Source organism: Galleria mellonella, unplaced genomic scaffold (genome assembly GCF_026898425.1).
Source record: "Galleria mellonella isolate WM207_F2 unplaced genomic scaffold, CSIRO_AGI_GalMel_v1 utg65, whole genome shotgun sequence".
In the NCBI taxonomy this organism is placed as follows: Eukaryota; Metazoa; Arthropoda; class Insecta; order Lepidoptera; family Pyralidae; genus Galleria; species Galleria mellonella.
The window spans coordinates 10,391,226-10,415,561 of record NW_026442138.1 but is presented as its reverse complement, the minus strand read 5'-3'; the positions used below and the strand labels follow the sequence as shown (position 1 = coordinate 10,415,561).

Here is a 24,336-nt window from a genome sequence, read left to right as displayed (position 1 = left end):
ACACAACGCAACAAAAATATGAGTTAACAAGAAAAAAAAGTGAACAAACAAGAGGAATAAAAAAAATGATAAATAAAATACGATTTAAAAATTAAATGTAAATATTTGACCAAAATATGACCTTTTTATCCATACAATAGTAATTAAAACTGACTATGAATAAAAAAAAAATGCTTACTCAGTTAGTTTCTCACTGATATTCTATTCTTTGAAAATAGATCGATATCAAGAGTTCTAGAAAGAGTATTAAAGTTGTTGCTAGCTCGCCAAAGGAACAAATATATACGAACGAATATATTAAAACTCTGTTATCCAAAAAATAATATTGGATAACCCTTAACATATTCGAAAATAGATATCCGACTGATATGAGCGATATCGAAGTGGGTACCCTTTTTCCACCATCAACGTTCAGTGTAACCCAATATTTAGATAACGGATCGGTATCCATATCACCCATACCTACTGATAATCATTTCTCTTGATGAATTCGTCACAACGGGCAAATGGCCTGACTTCATCTCACCATCATTCCTCACTAACATAGTCTAATAGAAGACGCGTGATTTTCATCTATTAAAAATATACGATAATATACGATCGATAGTTCCGCCACACGCTATACTTATAGACTATGTACAATTAATATTTTTCCTAAAAATCCCATAACAAATCTAAACAATCATCATTACATGTCTATTACTTTGGTAATCATTTATTTGAATCACCATACATCCGATTGTATTTGACTACAGGTACGTAGTGTCAAATAAACCCGGCGCCATATCTGTCTTTCTATCAAATTGGTCGGCTCTCGTATCGTATGTGTATCTGATTTTTAGCTAGTCTAGTAAAAAAATCACAGAAGAGTCGCCAAATATTGGACTAGTTAGATCATATACATTTAGATGGTATATTTATATATACCAGAGGGAGACTTTGTACAAAAGTAGTTTGCTTATTCGTGTTTAAAGGGTGTGATATGGCAGTGAATTTACAAGATACAGAGAAATAACACCTGAGTCCTCAGGAATGGCAACGCACCCGTCATTCTCACCTGTCATCCCTCACTGATGTCTCGCCAGCATAGATAGATAGATAGATACTCTTTATTGTTTCCTCCAAAAGATTACAATAGTAAACTTATTATAAATATAAATAATTACAAGAAATAATCACAATGAGAAAACAATGGGCGACCTTATCGCTAAGAGCGATCTCTTCCAGGCAACCTTTACATATACCGTTAGCGCGGGCAGGTTTAGCATTCTATTATCATCCATTAAGAAAAAATATGGATACCGATCCGATGTCTGTTTATTGCGTTCCTCTGGACATTGATGGCGGCAAAAAGGTCATCACTTTGCACAAAAGTCGTTTTCTTGGGTACCTCTGTCCCATTCACATTTCTGCCGTGAAGCAGTTATGTTTACATGGCTATGTTTCAGTTTGAAGGGTAGGATATTGCAGTAAATTTACAGAGCACATAGGAATAACACTTGATACCTTAGAATGGCAAACAAGCTGATGGCCCACCTAATGGAAAGTGGTAACCGTCGCCTATAGACATGGACAGTACCATACACATAACAGAGTATACTGTTTTGCCCATGATACCCCCCCATACGTTGCCATTCCTAAGTTTCATAAAAAAATAATGCATAATATTAAAAAAAGCCCTAAAAGACGTTTGCATCGTTTTTCATCAAATGCTCAATTCTTGTCGCTTTAATTGTCCATTTTTCAATATCTTGCCAGAGTGTACAAAAAACTGAAGGTATAATAATACAAATATTATAGCAAATATATATAGACAATGCATTTTGCTCTACAAAGAAAAACAACTAACAAGCTATATCTTCTTTTAGATATGGGCTGCTAGTCCCCATCACTAACAGCTGATCGCCACTAGACATATAGATAAATAGATATATAATTTATTTGCTTTACTTACAGCACACAAATAACATCAGACATAGACAGAAATACATAAAACAGAAATAAAAAAAAACAAAAGAAAAATACATAAAAGAATTAACATAATTTTCCTTTCGTGCTTGTACCATAGCAACACAAAATGGTCACATCTCAGTTTATTGCTTTGCCCTCAAAAGAGCAAAAGACGGATGTCCTGCTGTGGCCAAAAGCGAATAAGCTATGTCCATGGTACTGCTCATGTCTATAGGCGACGGTTACCACTTTCCAACAGGTGGGCCGTCAGCTTGTTTGCCATTCTAAGTTGTATAAAAAAAAGCTAACAATAAAATAAAAAAAAAACAATTATTTATACAATATATTTATATTATTTACACAAATTCCTGTCACATTGAATTGATAAGTAGGATTCGAACCCGCATCTCTATGCTATTCAGACCGAATGTAATAAGAAATTGTTTTAAAATTTCCAACTCCAGGGTTAGGGTTAAAAGATTATGAAAGGAATATTTTGGATTTTATCACTGTTTTCGGATCTATTTCGAATATGTAGTCATATAGAATAGAATGGAATGGAAGAGGAAAAGAAGAGTATAGAAGATAACAGAAGAGAATTTAATTGCTAACTGTGTATATATAGCAGTAAACATTGCTTACATTATTTATAAATGGATAAATATAACCCAAATAGAAAACTATAATCCACAAGATTCTGATAGCGCAACCCAGATCTATCAATTTAAAAATATTAATTACTTTTATCCAAACTGGACTAACCGGGAATCGAACCTACTACTATCTAAACATGCCATGGAGATCATAAAGGGATTTGAATTTGCGATCGATTCATTAAACTCTACTACCCTCACTCCGATATTAAACTGTAAGCACTGAAGATTGTAATCTTTATTATGTTAATTACCAGGCGTTGCTTGCGTCCCCGGATCCCTTAGCTTCTGGTAAGATATTGTAATATTGTGATGATACTTTTAGGTACATATTACATTGTAATATATATATAATCATATATATAATAATTTATTATCATATTAGCCGTTAATTGTCCACTGCTGGACATAGGTTTCTCCTGTTAAAAGGTGTTGCCAATAGTTGCCACGCTTGGCAGGCGGATTGGCAACCGCAGGTAGGCTTTGATGATGTTTTAAGAGGGACGCTGCTGATATATGATCATATTATGTCATAAATAGATAATTAAGTTGTGTTTCACAAAAAAAGCCGACTTCAATTGTAGCAAAACCAGTTATTTTGATTAAAAAAAAAACTTTTGAACTACTGAACTGATTTTGATAAAATTTCAAAAGAATCATTTTATATTTTTTCATATAAAAAAATATTTTTCCAAATCGGATTATAACTGACGAAGTTATGAGGTGACTGAGTCTGTTTGTTTCTTTGTTTCCTTATAACACCTTAACGTTTAACCAATTACTTTGAAATTTGTTATACACGTACTAAATAAAAAGCAAAAATTTCTTGTAATTGTTTATATTTATTTATTCATTTATTTATTCTTTATTGCACAGTAAAACTTTGTACAAGTGGCGAGCTTAATGCCATATGGCATTCTCTACCAGCTAACCATTAGGTAAAGACAGAAAGCGTATGAAGGGCACATGTAGCAGATTTATAATAAGTTTACTATTGTAATCTTTTGGAGGAAACAATAAAGAGTATCTATCTATTTATCTATCAGAGGGAGACTTTGTACAAAAGTCGATTGCTTGGGTACCTCTGTCCCATTCGTGTTTCAACCGTGAAGCAGTTATGTTTACATGGCTGTGTTTCGGTTTGAAGGGTGGGATATGACGTGAATTTACAGGGTACAGAGGAATAATATCTGAGTCCTCGGGAATGGTAATGCATGGGGGGGTATCATGGGCGAAACAGTATACTCTGTTATGTCCATGGTACTGCTCATGTCTATAGACGACAGTTACCACTTTCCATCAGGTGGGCCGTCAGCTTGTTTGCCATTCTAAGTTGTATAAAAAAAAATCTAAATAGGATGGAGAAAGACATAAGCTACTTTTAACTTCAATCAGTAAGATTATCCTGATCACGTAGAAGTTAGTCATATATATATGATAGTGCAACAAGCCCCTAAAATTAAGATGTCTCTAAATTAATGCTACTTATATGCAAATTAAATTGTCTACCTATTCGCCGAAGAAAATTGAACGGGTTCCGTGCAAGATTAAGAAAGGTTAAGACGAAGGGTTATCTCGGGTCCGATCTGTCGTATGTCAGTCTGTGATATGGAAGATACTGGGTCTCTATGAAGAGTTTGCTTAAATTTTTAACCGACTTTGAAAAAGAGGTTTTCAATTCGGGTGATGGTTTTTATGTTTGCTACCGCATAACTTCGTCAGTTGTAAATCGATTTGGACAATTCTTTTTTCATGTATAAGGATATACTTATAGATTAGTCTCGTAGAATTTTTATCAAAATCGGTTCAGTGATTTAGTTTTTAAATCAAAATAATTTTATGCCATAATTGAAATCAGTTTTTTTTTAAGAAAATTGTTGCTATCCATATTCACGCTAGGTTTTTTACTGGGTGGGCGGTACCTGAGATATCAAACAAAAAAATTGAGTACATCCTTTTTCGAAGTCGGCTAGAAAGTGGCCTAAAGCCCTTATGGTCTGTTATCGTTACATTTGAGTTAACACCGACCGTTAGATACGCAACGTTACTCAAAGCATATCCAATTTAGCTTGACCTCTTCAGTTACTTTAGTGTGTTCTAAACCAATATAAGTGTAGAGGTCAGGATAAACTGGTAAGATGTAGATAAGGAGGCCAGATGCGTGCGTTATTCCTTTCAAGACAGCTGGCGTGTCTTGACTGTACCGAAAAGGGTGAATTTGTTTATCCATCTTTAAGTCTTGTCAATAGCATTCCTTATAATTAATGATTGTGTGCCATAAAAAAATAAACCTATTTGAATTGTGACAAAACTATTTTGGTTTCAAAATTATTAAACTAATGAATCGATTTTGATAGAAATTCCTATAAGAGCAATCAGTAAGATATTAGTTTATCCTTTCAGATAAAAAAAAATTAAAATCTGTTTAGAAGTGACGAAGTTAGGAGATAACAATCATAAAAAAAAAAATACCACCGAATTGAAAACCACCTTTTTGGAGTCGGTTAATTGATATTACAAATCGGAAAATAAGTTTGTTACTTTTTGGCACCTGAGTAATAGGAAGCTAAAAACAAAACCTGGACTGATTACATGACTTGGACGGAAGGTTATAATTGAAAAAAAAAACACTGTTTAAATTCATAGATATAAAAGTAACAAAGGTAAGAAAGTTGTCACTTCAAAGATAGGGACACAAATTAAGATTATATAAAAAAAAACGCGGCAGAAGGTAAGCCTACTTCCGACGTACAGCTTAGTTTGGTTTGTTAATAACGTTTCCCATCTCCGGAGAGTAAGTAAGTATTATAACAAAATGTCAATAGTAACGAAACGGACAAAGAAATTTAAAGACACCCACATTTTTTATAAAGTAAACGATTTGCGCAACTGTTTTTTGACGATCAATCAATAATTCTGAGTCAATAGTACCCTTCACGGCATGACAGTGGATCGTCATTAATTTTTTTTTGTTTAGAAATTGAAAAAAAAAAGTTATAAAAAGTGCGGTAGTTGGGTGGTATAAGGGTTCACGAAAGGATAGCATAAAAGAATTTAAAAAGTTTACATATTTTAACAACAGCAACTGTATCAACATACATTATCACTGGTAAAATAAAATTTAAATTAATTTATAAATACTAATTTTTTTTTTATAAGTTGAAGGTTTCGACGTACACTAAAAGCTATTTTTTTTTCAATTTTATCTACGATATTTATCTGCAATATTCAGCATTAACTATTTCCTGCGGCCATATATTGTAACTGTCCACTGCAGAACATAACCTCTTTCAATGGGGAGGGGAGTGGGATTTTCCAGTAGTTGGCAGGCGAGTTGCCAACCGCAGTTTAGCTTTTGGTGATGTTTTAAAATAGACGCTGCTGTCAATCCCTCCACCATAAGCTCCCTTAGTCGCCTCTTACGACATCCACGGAAAGGAAGAGAAGACTATATGTCGAGACCTACATGGCTATGGTTTAAACATGATTAGGTAACAAATATTCATACATTTTTACAAACTTTTACAAGTTATAATAAAATATTAGTAAATTTATGATAGGAGCTATTCTTGATTCTATTTTAAATATAAATGAAACCGTATGCAATTCATAATTTTTCAAAAGACATAAACAATACGGAAACAAAACGCAGACAGTGTACTAAGAGTTATAAAGGATCCTTTATTTGTGTAACGCGTAACAAGCGCAGTTTCGACAAGATAGGGCTGCCCAACGACAGAAAACACATTGATACCTGTTTATTGGCAAATTCACATTAATAACAGTCAAACTTGTAAAATTTTGAATAATGATTTGCAATATTTCTTATAACGGTCTCGCAACGTGTCGAATCAACTTTGTACAGTCGTCTGCGAAGATAGCTCTCTTATCTATTTCTGATACTAAGCAACTTGTGTGTTCCTTTTTAAATGGCATTTGATCGTAAAATTACAGGACATAGTGAATTTAGCTCTCATGTCACAGACAATAGGCACATACTACATCTACAGTCACAAAGGCAACACGCGTGATGCCTCTACTCAAATTCTTTTATAGGTTGTGACAACTCTTTACTATTAGAACTTTAAAATCCTACTGCCTGTATTTGTCACTTCGTTTAGCGTAAACTTATGTAGTAGACATAATAAAACTTGTAATTTTTTTTTTACAAATTAAGAAAATTATAAACAAGCTGGCCACCTAGTCTACAGTGACCATTTACCATCAGACGGATTGTATGCTTGTTTGCCACTTTTGTGGTATTAAAAACACCCGATGGAAAATTGTAACCCAAAAAAATATAGAGTAAAAATATATAGATAAAATATATTTATAGAGGTATATATAGAGTAAGAATATATATATTTTTTTCTGCAATTTAGAAAATTAAAAACAAGCTGGCCACCTGATGGAAAATGGCAACAAAAAATATAGAAAAAAATGCTATAAAAAAAATCGTAGTGAAGTCCGACTTCATACTTTTTCTCTCGATACACGAAATAAAGTCTACCAAATCGTACCTATCTCATTTCGCGCGCAAAGGTGGCCAAATATTTTGCTAGTCGAGGTAAGGATATGTTTGCCCATCTGTTTGGAGAGGCACACAAACATCGTAACCGAGTTCTTCGCTCGTAAACTGACCCCTATTGTCTCGACTCCGTAAGGGACCTTAATTAAGAGGGAAAATTTATTGCTGACTTAAGCAAGCAAGTTGGGTCCGAATCTATCTTTTAATCAATTTGATGTTTTTGATTTATTTGTAGATTAAAAAAGGTAACATACGACACGTGGGGGGAGTGGAGATTGTCAGTAATGAGGTCTATTAGTCCCACTGATAGCAATATAACCTATCAGGTCGACCTCCACGTGGTCATCCCTGGAAACCACTGTTCTGAATTCCAAGTGTATTCATCACACTGGACTAACTGACCTGCCTTTTTATTCTCACCTATCATCCCTCACTGGTGCCCCGCCAGTGTATACCGACAGCGCAGGCGGGGTTGCCATTCCATTATCATCCCATAAAAAATACCCAAATTTCATAAAGTATGTCAGAAATCATTGTGGTCGGAGGCATCGCTAACATAAATTTGGTTTGTTGACGGTACTTTCCATCATCAGAAACTTAGTTCGATTTTAAACTAATAAAGGTTAAAATTAGAATTTTGCGTTATACGTTACTTAATTAATTTCTATTAAAAGGATTATCATCATGTCAACTGGTAACTGTCTACCACTGAACATAGGCCTCTCCTATAAAAGAAGTATATTTTTACTAAATTTAAAATTAGTCATAACGTATATAAACATGTGTTTTATATTTGAATTTGGAACAGTATTAATGAGGTCACACCTGAGTCGTGCACTTGTGTCTAATGAAGACATCTTCGTCCAACACATGTCGCCCCTGTACCACGTTACACGAATGTGCTATTGTATGGTAATCGATTTATCTACGGGTTTTTTTTTTTTGGTGAATGTAAATGGAATGGTAACCCCGCCTGCGCTAACGGGATACGCTGGCGGAGCACCAGTGAAGGGTGATAGATGAGAATGAAAACAGGCCAGTTAGCACATCATGATGAATTCATCAGTAATTAACCATGATAGTTTCCAGGGGGAACCGCGTGGAGGTCGACCTGGCTGGGTATATTGCTAGCAATAGGATTCTTAGTCTCCATCACTAACAATCCCTTTCCCCCTTTATCTACGAGTCTAGGTTATATACCTAGACTCGTATAATAATAGTTTATTTCGGAGTAAATAATACAATCGTTCTTAAAAATAAAATGAAATCCTGTGCTTTTATGTAAGTAGTGCTCTATAACAACATAATAGTACAAAATATATATTTTGTGTTATTCATTATTTTTATAATTTCAGTCATTATCAGCGGGTCTACCATGAAATGAAATTCCGAAATTTCAGACTCAATTTCGTGTTTTTGTTTATACTAAAATCGAACCAATAAATAGAGTTTAACATTTCGTTCGTCATACATCCTATCATAAAAGTCAAAAGGAACAATATTTTAACATTTTTAATATTTCCAAACGACATGTATTATGTAATTTTAACATCAAATTTCTGTTTGCCTCCGAAATTTCGGAAAACATTTCATGGTAAGCCCTCAGTTCACTGTTGGACATAGACAAAAAAAATATATAATTTGTTTAAACTTTATTTTGTACGCAAATCGTGAATGTTACATATAAGCTGTGAGTGTATGAAAAGGTTAAATTATTATTTCAATAAATAAAGTGAATTGTAATAAATTGTAATAGTGAATTGTGGTAAACTTCTCGAATGGTCCGATTAGAAGCAAATGCAATGTAAGGCACAGACTTGATAAAGGACCTTAAAATGTTTTATAGGGAATCAATGGATGTTCGATAAAGTTTCGTCACAAATCTCAAATTTCAAATCGATATCATTATTAGTGGATGGGGTCTCACGCTGTGACAGACGGGTAGACGGACGGACAAAGTCCTTTGTACCATTTTGGTACGTAACCCTAAAAATGACGAATGAAGTAATCAAACGAATCGGTTTAATAGTTAGTCATAAAAAAAAAACAAATAAAACAACCTGTCATGATAACATAATGTAGGGTTGTCAACAACCAAATCGTTACTAATCGATTATCCAACTGTCCATTATAAACTTGATCAACTTTTACTGTGACTAATCAGCAATTATATTCCAACTTCAAAATCTATCCATTCGAATTACAATCTTACGCGCTGGTGTTTAAATCATAAATTTATATGTAGAATAAAAACGATAGAAGAAACCATCCCCGAAACCGTTAAGGTTGTGTTTGAAATAGATTTTTTTTTTCAATTAAAGAGCTATTTGCAGTCTGTTGCGGTCCATTCGGTCGTAAATTGGTAGTAATGGGCGCCCACGACCGTTATATCAGGATTAAATAACCTTAATTTTTTTTTTAAGTGATTTATCAAAGAAAGAGGTTCAAATCAATTCGGTCCTTAATTCTTCTGATTTTTTCGGCTAGATTACTTCATCGATTCGAAAGGAATTACTCCCGTCTCATTTTGTCCCGTCCGTAAATTTTTTTTATATACAACTTAGAATGGCAAATAAGCTGACGGCCTACGTGTTGGAAAATGGTAACCGTCGCCAGTTACTAAAGAAGTATTGCTTTACGCAGCAAAAAATTGCTTCTTTAAAAGCAAAATCACACGATGACGCATTTTTTTTTTGTGTGACTTTCTAATTTCTCATCATTTATGAATGTATTTTTTATGCAACTTAGAATGGCAAACAAGCTGACGGCCCACCTAATGGAAAGTGGTAACCGTCACCTATAGATATGAGCAATACCATGGAGGTAACTGTCTCGCCCATGATACCCCCCATGCGTTACCATTCGACGACTCAGGTGTTATTCCTCTATACCTAGTAAATTCACGCCATATCCCACCCTTCAAACATATCATAGCCATACAAACACAACTGCTTCACGGTAGAAACACGAATGGGACAGAGGTACCCAAGCAATCGACTTTTGTACAAAGGCTCCCTCTGTATCCTAACTTAACACATACGATACTGTATATGCTAATTCATGCGAGAGAAGTCGCAAGATATAGCTAGTACTAAATACAAACAAGTTTTAAGTTGACAAATAGTTCTAGTGTTCAAATTATATCCCAATATAGAAACTTGAAACACTAACTATATCGGTTCCTGAAGTTAGAAACATCGTTTGTGGCAAACCTGATTGTAATTGCAGGGGCAACCCTAAGTTCTTAACTTACCTAACTAACTTAACTCGCTCAAGTTACTATCAATTTGGACGTGTTTGGCTAATTGTAGAACTGTTTCTATTCAAACGTCTATGAGATCTATTTACCATAGATATAAGCAAATAAGTCCTGATAACCATCACAGTGAAGAAGTTTCACCTTTATACTGTGATAATATTATCATATAATAATTTAATACCACGAGTTTTTTTTTTTCTTTTATGAGTGAAAATGGTATGGTACCCCCACCTGCACTAACGGGATACGCTGGCAGAGCACCAATGAAGGGTGATAGATGAGAATGAAAACAGGCCAGTTAGCCCATCGTGATGAATTCATCAGGAATTAACCATGATAGTTTCCAGGGAGAACCGCGAGGAGGTCGACCTGGTTGGGTATATTGCTAGCAATGAGATTCTCAGTCTCCATTACTAACAATCACTTCCCACGAGTAGTTATTAAATTTTTATAGAAAGACTACCTTTTACCCGCAAGTTTGTTTACGTAATAAAAACGTATGCCAACGACTTTGATAAAACTTCTATGGGACCAATCTGTAAGTATATCCTTTCAGGTAAAAAAAGAATTTTTCAAACTGGTTAATAACTATTATATACATTATGAGGTAATAATCATACAAAAAATACAACCGAATTGAGACTCTTCTTAAAAAAAATGTATTTGTACATTTATACATATTTTTCTACACATATGTTTACATTGTTAAAAGAGTGAACGAGAAGAGAACATTGGTTGAAATAATAAAGAATAGAAGAGGCAAAATGCTGGGCCACCTTATACGACATGACGATTTTTTTAAGAGCATAGTAGAAGGAAAGATAGAGGGCAAAAGAGGAAGAGGAAGACCGAGGAATAACTACATGGGACAGATAAAGGAAACACTAGGCGTCATGTCGTATAGGGAGATAAAGGATATGGCCTGGGATAGAGCTGGCTGGAGGAAGATGCATGAATTAGTTGCACCGACAAGAGGAAACTCTTAAATGTAAAGAAGATACATTGTTAAATTTTAATAAATATTTTTAAGAACTAAATATATTTCTATTTCAAATATTATAAATAATAATTTCCATAAAGAATATGCGACTTATTATTTTCAAACGTCTTAAAAATAGGGTTGTCACCCTCGACTTAAGACGCATCCTGTTTCTTGTAACTTGTAATTGTAACCATAGACTATGACGGCGCGTGCAGGACACGCGGTCAAAGACAACGCTGAGAATTTACTTTCATACTTTTTTTAAAGACTTAATTGCAGGTAGGGTTTAGAAATATATACTTTATTTTTGTGCAATAAAGTCTATATTTGTAAAATGTGAGTTTATTAAACGATTGCTACAAATATGGAAATTAGAGACTTCCGTTCGTGTGCCAAGCACGAGTCTTAAGTACATTATGCGTGCATATATTATTGTCCAGGTGTCCGTTATATTTGAAAATGACCTATTAAATTAAAGGTATTAAACATAATAAAATTGATATTTTAGTTATTTTTATTATATATTCTTATTAATTTATATATTATCCTAAAACATAAAAATCCAACTTCACGATGTTTGATTTCGCTAATCTCCAAAACTGCTCGACCTATTTCAATGGAATTTTGTAAATGTGACCTGGTAATAAAACGTTTAGCAAGTCAGACAGTATTATTTATATCAACCGTCTTCAATTTAAATATTATTACCAACAGTTTTCCTATTTTAAAAAAAATAATAAAATAAAAACCTATTTAGAGTTGATGAGATACCCATTTCAACTATATACTAAAAAAACCAGGGGGCCTACCATAAAATGAAATTCCGAATTTTCGGGCTCAATTTCGTGTTTTTGTTTGCACCTAAATCGACCCAGTAAATGGAGCTTAACGTTTCATTCATCATAAATCCTGTCCTAATAGTCCAGAGGTACGATATTTTAATATTTTTAATAATTTTAAACGGCATGTATTATGTAATTTTAACATCAAATTTCTATTTCGTTCATCCCCGATATTTCGGAAAATATTTCATGGTAGGCCCTCAGACTACATTTTAAAATTTGCAATAGATTCAATACAAAATTTTGAAATTTATAAACATTGCCGTGATTATTTACAAATTACAATATATGAATTTAGTTATTAACTACATACATATAAGAAAATAAATATTTATGCCTATGCCTGAATAAATATATATATATATATTTATTATTCAAAAATACGTTAATTCAGTCTCGTTCGGGTGCTCGTGTTTTTAATTTTCGAAGGCTCGTGCCCATAACGTCCCGTCCTATGCGCTTCCATTCAACGTTCTAACAATATTCAGAAAAGGTCAACGTCTGGGCCGCATTCATTTTTTCTTTTTTTTTATATATATAAAATCATTATTATACATATATTATTATACATATAAATTAAATTATTATTGTTCCACTCAATGGAAACATTATATATTGATTTTTTATAACACCTTTGAACTAACATCGAAAAATAGGAGTTACTCCTTTGACTTTTTTTTTGAGTAAATGTCTTGCCAAAACTGCCAATTTTGATATACGAATCTGCATTTTATGGAATATATATCTTTTAATTAAAGTTTAATAAATAAAATACAAAGAAAGAAATAAATAAAAGTAAATGAATTAAACAAATGTATTTATATATTACAATAACGTTACACTAAGTGATTAAGAATAAAAGAAACTCTGATTGTACCCAATAATTAAAAGCTTCAGTCTTGTATTTTTTTTTCTTTATTCATGCACTGATTAGTCAAAGAATACATTCAAATTGGTCGCATGCTAATTTTGTTGAAATTTGATTCTATTGTATCGAACAATAAAAGCTAAAACATATGTTCCTAATTATACAAATATTATAATCATTTTTAAAGCTAATTCAGATTGTAAACCAATGAGATAGTAATAAAGAAAAAAAGCAGGCGATATTAACATTTTGTCTATCTTGTTTTTCTTTTTATTTTATCGTGCAGGCCGTACTTTATTTAAAAGACTGCTGCGCGGTATGACCGTTAAAAATAAGTCACCGTGCAATACTTCCTAAGTCAGGGACGTATTCTAAACAATATTATAGCTTTAGTCGTTTTATAAAGTTACGTTATGTATGTTACTGTATGTTTTAGTGCAATAAAGAATATATATAATGTACATTTATATGTTCTATTAAAAATAATTTATTTACCTACTGCTTCGTTTGTGAAGGAAATTTGGATAATTCTTTAGTAAAAAAAAATCATACCAAAATAAGTCTTTCTTTTAGCTCAGGTTGCGCATCATCACCATATCAACCCTTAATAGTCCACCACTGAACATAAGCCTTTCTCTTGGGGGGTTTTGCCAGTAGTTGCCACGCTTGGCAGGCGGATTGGCAACCGCAGTTAAGACTTTAGAGATGTTTTAATAGGGACGCTGTTGCCTATCCCTCGCTCTCTCTTAGTCGCTTCTTATGACACCCACGAAGAGATGGCCTATTCGATGCCGGGACGACACGGACTGACGGATCAATTGGTTAGTCGATATTAATAATAGTAGAAAAGTCATAAATTGATGTAAGTATTTAATTACAGTTTACAGTCAAACATATGTGACTCATTTAGGAATGTAACATTTTAATTTCTTTTTTCATTTTGCTAATAAGTTTTTTCGTCATTTAACTATATTAATAACTTTTACATATCAATATCTTAAATCTAAAATACCAATACGTGGACTGTTGCGATTTCCTCTGAAGGTAGCGTAGTAAATTTATTTTAGTATTTTTTTTAAACGTCATCTGTTAATGACAAAACATTATTTGTGTTTATATTGTGTTATCAAAATAGGTGAACCGTTAACAAAATAAGATATTTATTATATTATCTTTCAAATACAGCTCTGTCCCAATAATCGTCTTTATGTTTACGAACAATATTAGTGATCGCGAAGAAAGCTCACCCTACGAAATAAACCTTTTTATAGCTACCTGGCTTTAATAAGTAGACTTTACGCTATAAAATATAAAAGTTAATTTACAATGCCATTGGTAGAACATTTGGCTTTACCTTGGTTGATATCACTAGAACACGAATATGACCGTCGCCCGTTTTCCAGTAAATTACAAGTACTAAAGAATATTTACATTCATATGTTATATACTAAATATACGAACATAATGCAAATTTTTGTTGTTTGAATTCTTATATTTGTTAAATTAAAAATCAATTTAGAAATACATACATCTTTTTAATAAACAAAAAATAACATATAAATTTTCTATTACCTACTACAATTATTAAAGTACTTATTTATGTATTAATTTTAGTATAAATAAACAATTAATCAACTAAACTATAACTTACATAGTTCGAAATTATATAAATTTTTAATCTCTTACATGTGAATTTATTTATTAAAGTTCACAGTATTAACTTATGAAAACTTCTGTCAAAGCACTCCTTTGTAAAACAAGAAACAGTCGTGACACTATTCAGGTAAAAAAATATTTTATTAAACAGGCCACTAAAAAGCACTACACCATTATCACCATTCAAACTAAACAAGCCAAGGGGATCGAAGGGTCCAACGTAACGTCTTTTCGCCCTCAAGATGCCTCGTCGAGTTCTTTGTCGACCGCCACACGAGCGGGCCGATTGTACGCCATCCCGGCGTTCGCCCGCCAAATTTGAATTTGACAATTCCGAATTCGAAACTGGAAGAAAAGGATAGCATATCAGTGTTCGAAATTACATTAAAAAGTTCTAAATTTTAATTCTTAATCTTAAGTCTTAATTTGTGCAATTATTGTGATACTAGTGAATAAAATTAATGGTCTGAATAGGTGCTTTATTAAGTGTTGTTTGTTTTTAATCAGTGTTTATAGGAATTTGGTACTTGGAACGTAATTATTTCATGGTAAGTCAGAAGTATCTACTTATTATATGAACATTTAGTTTTCTTTAGAAGTAATTCTATGAAATACGTATTAATAAAATATGTTAAAATCAACAATAATTACTATTTAAGTATCATTGTAATAAACAAGAGGGAGAGGGAGACTTTATACAAAAGTCGATTGCTTGGGTACCTCTGTCCCATTCGTGTTTCTACCGTGAAGCAGTTGTGTTTGCATGGCTGTTTCAGTTTGAAGGGTGGGATATGGCGTGAATTTACAGGGTACAGAAGACTAACACCAGAGTCCTCAGGAATGGCAACGCATGGAGGGTATCATAGGTGGAACAGTATACTCTGTTATGTCCATGGTACTGCTCGTGTCTATAGGCGACGGTTACCACTTTCCATCAGGTGGGCCGTCAGCTTGTTTGTCATTCTAAGTTGTATAAAAAAAAAACAACTTAGACTCGCTGTGGTGCAAACCTACCGGTATAACCGCTCTTTAAAATCAATGGTCTATGCAGACGAGGGACTCTTGTCCGCAGACAAAATTTTCAGAACAACGAGAGGCAATCCAATACCATCCTTAAAATTGCATGCAAAATAGTATAAATATTGTGCAAGGGCTTGCCAAAGAAGCATTTTGTTCGCAAATATAATGTCTATCGTTTACACAGATTTTCATTATTTCATTTTACTTTTGGTAGTTTTTTTTGTTTTGTTTATTTAGTAATAAGTTATTAGTATATTTCTATATTATTATAGTTTACGAGTGTAATATGCAATGAACAAAATTAATAAGACAATGCTCGAGACTATGTTACTGATAATGTAGCTTTCTATAGATAAAATAATTTTTAAAATCGGATGAGTAATTTTTGAGTTTCTCCATTACAAACAAACAAGCAATCATATTTTTTCCTTATAATCCTCTTAATTAGTATAGCTAATCTATACATAGATAATATACAGATATATTACACTACGAGTTTTAAAGTTGACGTTCCAAAATCTGAAACATTTACATCTGATACCATTAATAATGAAGAGTCAAAAGTAAAAAAAAATTAGAACTTTGGTGATGTGATAGATTAATAATTTTGTTGAGGTTGAATTCGCAACCTTATTGCATTTAGGTTATGAACTACAATGCCGTGCGTTTATGTTCTATTACTTCTGTGTGTACATGAGGTTCTGAATTTGAATTATCTTCGACAATTTGTAAATCGAATTTTATTATTGAAATTTAAATTAAAATAATTTTGTAAAAAGAACACAATATTAAATTATTATTCTTTATTATTTACGAGTACATTAATATACACGCAGCCATCATATGACTGTGAGCTGTGACGTCACAACGAGCGATACTGCAACCTCCACACAATAATTGGGGCGGTCAGCTCGCAAAATTCAAAAAAGCACGTTATTTTTGTACGAAATAAAAAAGTAATGAGTTATTGATTCGAGCTCAGGGTTAATGCGCCGGTAATAACTTTATTGAAGTGCAGTGTCAAGGTCACTGTTTACGTACGCTGCAACTACAAACCATTGACAAGTATTTAACTTTTTTCTGTTACGTACATTGAAAGTTATTCAATGTTCATGAATGGATTTTTTTTAATATACCTAATTTACTGATAATATAATGATTATTGGAGTGCTGTGTCAAGATCACTGTTTACATACGCTGTGACTACAAACTATTGGCAGGTATTTTACTTTTAGTTTCTGACATTTTATGTCTATAAATGGTGCTTTTTTTTAATATATTATCTAAATTCCCGCTAAAATATAACTATAGTAGAGTACAGTATCAAGGTCACTGTATAAGCACGCTCCGATTATAATCCATTGACAGACATTTTATTTTTGTTACGATAAAAGTTTCTAATATTCGATGTCTATAATTGAGTCTTTTTTTAATATGTAATTTACTGCTAAAACATTATTAGAGTGCAGTGCCAAGGTCACTGTGTATGTCCGTTGCGACTAGGTACAAGCTACCTAACAAACCAAACAAGTAACTATATATTTATTTTATAACAGTTTCTGGTATTTTATATTTATGAGTGTTTTTTTTTTTAATATTACATTACTATACTTATAAAATATTTTATTAGAGTAGTGTCAAGGTGACCTTGACACTATGCTAACGTAACGTACATTTATGAAAGTATGTCATAATTATTTTATTTTTTGTCCATAATGTATGTTACCTTTTCTGAATTTGGTGTTACAGATAGTCAATTAACACCAAGTGTGCCTAGTATATAAGTGCATTAAGATGCACTGGTAATAATTTTATTGTAATATCAAAGACATTGTTTAAACACGCTTTCGCTGTGAACCATTGAGAAAAATTCAACATTTTTTATCCTGCAATATAGTTTTTGGTATTCAAATGTCTATGCGTTCCGCTTATAGTAGTAGCTACGACTTCATTCGAGCTCTATAATCCATTAACATATATTAATGTTTTATTCTATAGTAAATAAAAAAATATTTCCCATTCTTAAAAATGTCTAACCCCTTATAAACCTATTTAAAGTATTGAACTGTTTTGTCTATTTCTTTGATGCTCAAATCCTAATTAAAAAAAAAATTACAAAGCAGCGTAATATTTAAAATAAGTTTGTAAAAGACTTTAATTTTTACGAATAAGGGGATTAGTCTTAACCTTCCACTTACGTGTAAGTACCTACGTCTTGTAAAAAGAAATTGACCAAAGACAATTCGAATCGTGTTCTAAATTCAAATTAATACGCAATCGCATCCAAGAGCGGCCAGAGGCGACCGACCGCATCCCGCAAGAAGCCGTTTAATTGTCCCCGAGATTTACGGCCGGGGGATGTGTACGCCAAATTGAAAGTTTACTATAAATTAACAGGCAACTGGACAATACTAATGTATGCGTTGCGGTTTACACTAAACAAGTGATTTATTAAATCCAGGTATTGGTATTAGTCTAGAAATTTTGGTACAGTCTTATTACATAGATAAAAATAAATAAATATAATTAAAAGCGTTCATAAATTTTGATTATAGAAGTGAGGCAACGTCGCAACAATCTGCCAATATTCCAAAACAATGTAACATTTTTCAAAGTTTCTGAATGATTATTTAAAAAGTGTTTTGATAGCGAACTAAAATATTAATCATAAAATATATTGCATGCAGATCTACCGTTATAAACTTTACACCTGCATTACATTTTGCTCCGGAAGTTTTCAAATACTGTGTTGCCATTAAAATCCAAATTTTCAGTACCAGCTTAGTATGAATATTATTACATTATAAATGTGCGTTAGCAGAACACTTTTTTTGAACAATCAATCAGAAACAATTACAAATATTTAATTTTTTTTTTAAATTGAATTTGAATTGAATTATTCATCGTGATTGCGACGTTGCCATAGATATGAACACTGTAATTGTTTTTTTTTAATACATTCTTGGTATAACTGAGTAATGCAAAGAATCAATTAATAACAATGACAATTATTGATCGTCATAAATTAACGAGCACCATACACGTGACTGCATACATCGTAAAATCCATAATACCTAAGGACTTAGGTATTAAGTCTGATCTTCATTATCAGTCCACCGTAGTCCACTGCCGGACGTAGGCCTCTTCCAAAGCGTCACTTTGTACGATCCTGAGCTTTACGCATAGAATCATTCCCAGCAATTTTGTGCAATCATTGCATTGTCTAGCCAAGGGGCGTTCCACATTGCGTCTACCCAAACGCGGTCTTCACTTATGAACACGTTTGTATTGGGGGGAAAGGAATCGTTAGTTATGGTGTCTCACTGACCCATTGCCAGCAATACGCCTTATCAGGTTCATCTCCACACGATTCCCCCTGGAAACCATCATGGTTAATTTTAGTGAAATTAACTTCACGATGAGCTAACTGACCTGCTTTCATCGTCACCTATCATTCCTCACTGGTGCCCTGCCAGTGTATACAGATAGCGCAAGCGGGGTTACCATTCCATTATCACCCATTAAAAAAAACACATCATTCATCATGCATCATCATCATCATCTTCAGTCACCAGTTCTAAAAGAAATATGACAAACCCAACATTTTCGTCTTTAAAATCATTGAAAATAGTCGCCTTAAATTTAAATTTAATACATATAAGCATATCAATTTGTAAGCAATACGAGTAGACATATATATTCGTGTTTCTATTATGTCAGAAAGAAATAATTTCCATTTAATTTAAGAAAGTAGCCAAAGGTCAGATTAGGAGACTAAATGATGGCATATTTTTTAAACTCGATGCTTTATCTATACAATACTTTTCTATCTATCAAAGAGGAAAGTAATATAATTTCAACTGTGCCCAGCAACAATACTAAAAGAGGGCCAAAATTTCAAAGTAAAAAACTTTCATTAAGTCCTTCGTTAAAACTGCATTATACTTTCTCATTTGCCAACCGAATTGAAAGGAAGTTCAAACTGAAAGAACCACAATCCCTCTTGAGTACTTTATAAAACTTACTTCGTTACAAAGTATTCGTAATATTTATATTAATGATTATTTCCTCTTCTCTTTGTTTTTTTTTTCTTATTAATTTTTATAGGAGTGCTTTTAAGTATAACATTTTTACTCTTAAGTGTATTTTAAAATAGTAATTTATTTTGAAACCAAATACCCGTACGTAACCATTCCGTTTATAACGTCTTAATAAAACCTCGTTTTTATTGCAGCTTCCAAATAAAACAAGGAATAAAAACTTCGATTCATTTTCATGCACACACAAAGGTCTCATAGAAAAGTCATAAACGGACTTTAGGTTTATCCCTAACATTATAAGAGTACAATGTTTCGTCACAACCCGGCACATCAAAAAGGACAACATTATTCTGTAACAAAACGTGAGACTTGAAAATTCGTTTGCGAAAACGAAACACGATTCGAATAAAATTATTGAATAACATTTTACTCTAAGCGTATGTAAACAAGGTCCATATTTAGCCGACAAAAAATTGACATATCACATAAATGAGAAAATACGCGGGAAAGTTTTTATTTTGTCGTTGTCATTCGATGCTTGGGTTACCACAAATTGAACTAATCTTTAGTGTGCCCGAAATAAGGGCGACAACAGCTTGTAAACGGTAAGAAGCAACAATAAAACGTTCGGAATTCAAACTTATTCGAAATGCGAAGCGTAAAGGTGAGCCAATAAAAAAGAAGTTAGCATCTTATGTAACGTGCCCATTACAAGGTGCGAATAAAGGGATCAAAGGTGACGAGTTTATTTCATTTTTTGTGTCTTTTTTAAACGGATTTCCGTGACAGGGCAATAAGTTAAAATCTTTTGTTTGAATAAATTTCATTTTTATATTATTACTAGCTTTTACTGGCGACTTCGTCCGTGTGACCGGAATAAAAACTAACTCCTTAGATTATACTTCTATCCTTCTCCATACAATATAGTTCGTGTATACCAAATTTCATAACGATTTGGTTAGCAGTTAAGGGGGCTATAAAGTAAATTTACATTTTTATATTCATAATATTAGTAAATATGTATTTTCATTAATCACTTACTACTTTAATATTTTTTCAGTGATCTTACTAAAACAAGTGGAACATGACATATGGATAAATCTTGAGGGATACCGAGGGCGTCCCAGTGTACTTTTCTGTGAAGTCCATAACATTATATTATGTTTGTACTCTGTAAAGTGACGTCTCCATGATGTAGAGCGTCAGTTCGTTTGCCATTCAAAGACTTTAATTATAATATATAATTATTAAATCTGTGTCCAACGAAGAAATCGACTTCAGTAATAATTATGACAAAATCAATTATTTTGATTTAAAAACTAAACTACTGAAACGATTTTCAGGAAATTTCTGTGGGACCAATATGTAAGTATATATCGTTTTAAATAAAAGAAAATCCAAATCAATAACAAAATTATTAACAATTCTTTTGTTTACAAGAATCAGCTCCTATCTTAATAAATTAGACTAACACAACACGCGGAAGTTCTTTTCGAATATAAAAAAAATAACCATAATCGATTCAGTATTGACTTAAAATAATCGTGTTAAAAAAAAAAAGTCTGATTGCACTGTGCTACGATATTTTTTTAAACCCGAGCTCAAAAGGGGGAAAGGGATTGTTAGTAATGAAAACTGAGAATCCCATTGCTAGCAATATACCCGACCAGGTCGACTTCTTCGCGGTTCTCCCTGGAAACTATCATGGTTAATTCCTGATGAATTTATCATGATGGGCTAACTGGCCTGTTTTCATTCTCATCTATCACCCTTCACTGGTGCTCCGCCAGCGTATCCCGTTAGCGCAGGCAGGGTTACCATACCATTTTCACCCATAAAAAAAAACCCGAGTTTAAAAAAAAAGGTTCGATTGTGTCTTTTTTATGTTTTTCACCTCAAAACTCCACCAGTTATAGATCGATTTGGAAAATTATTTTGTTATCTGTAAGGATATACTTACAGATTCGACCCATAGCATTTTTATTTAAATTGGTTTAGTAGTTTAGTTTTTAAGTCAATATAACAAATTTTGCCATAATAGAAACCAATTTTTTTTTGTGAAACGTAATATTAAATTATTCGAAATTCGATTTTTAGTCAAATTAATAAAAACCTTTTTTGTAAAATCGCTTAAAAATCATAAAATTTTGACAACGTCACCGTTTCACGATACCGCACCCGTCACTACACCCAACACCTTTATTTATACACCTATAATCGTAAACAGAACATTCTAGAGTTAACGTTAGAAGCTAAAGCAAGCAAATAACAAGTTATCCTCAGCTTGAGGGCGAGTCAATCTCACACGAGTTAAGGAAGGAATTGACAACAGTTTTACGAGGTACTTTTCGCTTAAAATTACAGGGGTGACAAACTTTATGGGCGTCATGTCATCTTCATTCGCGGAAGGAAAGGGTGTTTGCGTTACTGACCTTATATTCGGTACTTGAATTAAAATGCTTACTAATTTTTATTTATACCATAAAATGAAATTCAGAATTTTCGGACTAAATTTCGTATTTTTGTTCGTACCGATATCGACTCTAAATGGAGCTTAAAATTTTGTTCATTAGAAATCCTACTTACGGTAGGATTTCTAACAAAAATACAAACAAACGATTTTAAAATTTTTTTATATTTTTAATCGGTATGTATTATGTAATTTTAACAACATATTTGTGTTCCGTATGGGCCCGAAATTTCGGAAAATACTTCATGGTAGGCTCTCAGATCGTTTTAACATAAGGTCTTTTAAAGCTAGAAGGAATAAGCATATAAGCATAATAATAATAATATAATATGTCCTTTTATAAGCATTTTTATATGAGAAGAATAATAATGAGAAATGTGAATGCGAGTTCGTTTGTTACTTCTTGGCGAGTTATAACAACTCAAACCAATCATGTAGACGAAGTGGCGGGCTAAATCTAGTATATAATAATTATAAAATTTTAATATATTATATAGATTTAATAATTTGCTTAACGCCTCGTTTAGAGGTGAAACACTTGTCGTAAAAAGTGCGTGGACGAAATGGCAGTCGGAGATTGAAAGCTAATATAGAAGTTTGAAAAACTTCTGGTAGTAATGATAGTGATCAATCTTCAAATGTTGAAAATCACACACATACTAATGGCAGCGGTATTAAATAAAATAATTCTATTAAAATAAACAGTGATATGGACTTCCGCAAGGGAACACTTACATAGTTCTTTAAAACATCTCAAAATTGTCTGGCCACCTCTGTAATAACAGTACAGAGGAGAATGAGAATGACATTAACGCGAAGAACCTAACACATAGTTCCACTTCAAACCCGAGTTTATTTAAAATAAGTAATAGCGCCCGCGGTTTATGACACCTGCTTTAATGTTCTAGAAAGATGTCTTTTTAACCATCTTTTTTAACAAAGTTGACACAGATTGGAACTGTTAAACTGATTTTTTAGAAAACTAATCTTCACCCGCGGCTTCGTCCGCTTAACCGTTGTTAACAGGTGATTAGTGGCATAGCTACCGGAACGCTAGACGGGGCAGTGCCCCGGGGCCCCTAACTCTGGGGGCCCCTCGGACTCCAGCTTACAAACAAGTATCGAATATTTTTGTTTGAAACTTGCGAGGAATTTCCCTGTATTCTTAGCTGCTAGTTTATTATTTGTCCCAAGGCCTTTGTTTACCTAGCTACGCCACTGGAAGTGATAGAAACGATGCAATTCATGTACCTATTCAATTGCAATCCGTTTAATGCTATTGATTTCCGAGCGCATAAAGAAAATAGGATGCTGAGTGACTGTGCGGTGGCCATGATGAGCCAATACCATAATTAGGTATACAAAAATTTAAATTGGATCGAACGTGAGGACCTCGAATACACTGCCGCGTAGTCGCTGACCTTGCTGACCTAGCATATAAAAAATGAAGCTCACTTACCAGGTTGCTTCTGCACAACTCCAAGTAAGAAGTAGCCGGCGGGCTCATCAGTACCAGTATGGCACACATAAAAACAAGCTTGTACTGTATGAACCAGTTCCTCATCGCCGTCCAGCGAAAACAGTTATTACACAAGTTTTTAAGCACAAAAGCACACTAACTGCACTAAGCAAAATACAAAATATTCATAGTTTACAGTCAGTAACGCCGATTTTTCTTGAACTCTATAAATTATCACACAACGAAGCTCGTCATATTGACGAAGCGGAGACATCGCGGTCGTGCGCGCCGACGTACGACGTTTCTGATTGGCTAACACTGGGCATGCGCAGTTAGTACCAACGAACACCGTAATTGCGCGCGAAATATGAATAAGCCCTCAGCAATTATTCGCCATGACAAGAGACCCTAACAACGATACTAAAGCCCCAAAAAGTCTGACTGACCCTTATGTCAACGCACAACGAATGAATCTAAAATCTTGAAATTCTGAAAATAGGTTCTTTATATAACATAGGTGAACAATAAGTAAGAAATTTTGAAAATTCAACCTCTGAAGGGATTGTTAGTAATACGGACTACCAGTCCCATTGCTAGCAATATACCCTG

At 33.2% G+C, this 24,336-nt stretch overlaps 1 protein-coding gene and 1 long non-coding RNA gene across 2 annotated transcripts in view; one reads left to right on the top strand and one right to left on the bottom strand.

Moving 5' to 3' along the window:
- Positions 1 to 13,932: 13,932 nt before the first annotated feature.
- Positions 13,933 to 24,012, bottom strand: LOC128201954 (uncharacterized). Its single transcript, XR_008253528.1, has 2 exons — positions 23,728 to 24,012; positions 13,933 to 15,083 (listed from the first exon to the last, which is right to left on the bottom strand). It is a non-coding gene; the product is annotated as an uncharacterized LOC128201954 (long non-coding RNA).
- The window catches only part of LOC113519613 (homeobox protein prospero-like), a 114,384-nt gene continuing 105,203 nt past the window's right edge, over positions 15,156 to 24,336 (top strand). The window contains exon 1 of the mRNA XM_026904735.3: positions 15,156 to 15,286. The gene's annotated coding sequence lies outside the window, so the exon portion shown is untranslated. The remainder of the gene's footprint in view (positions 15,287 to 24,336) is intronic.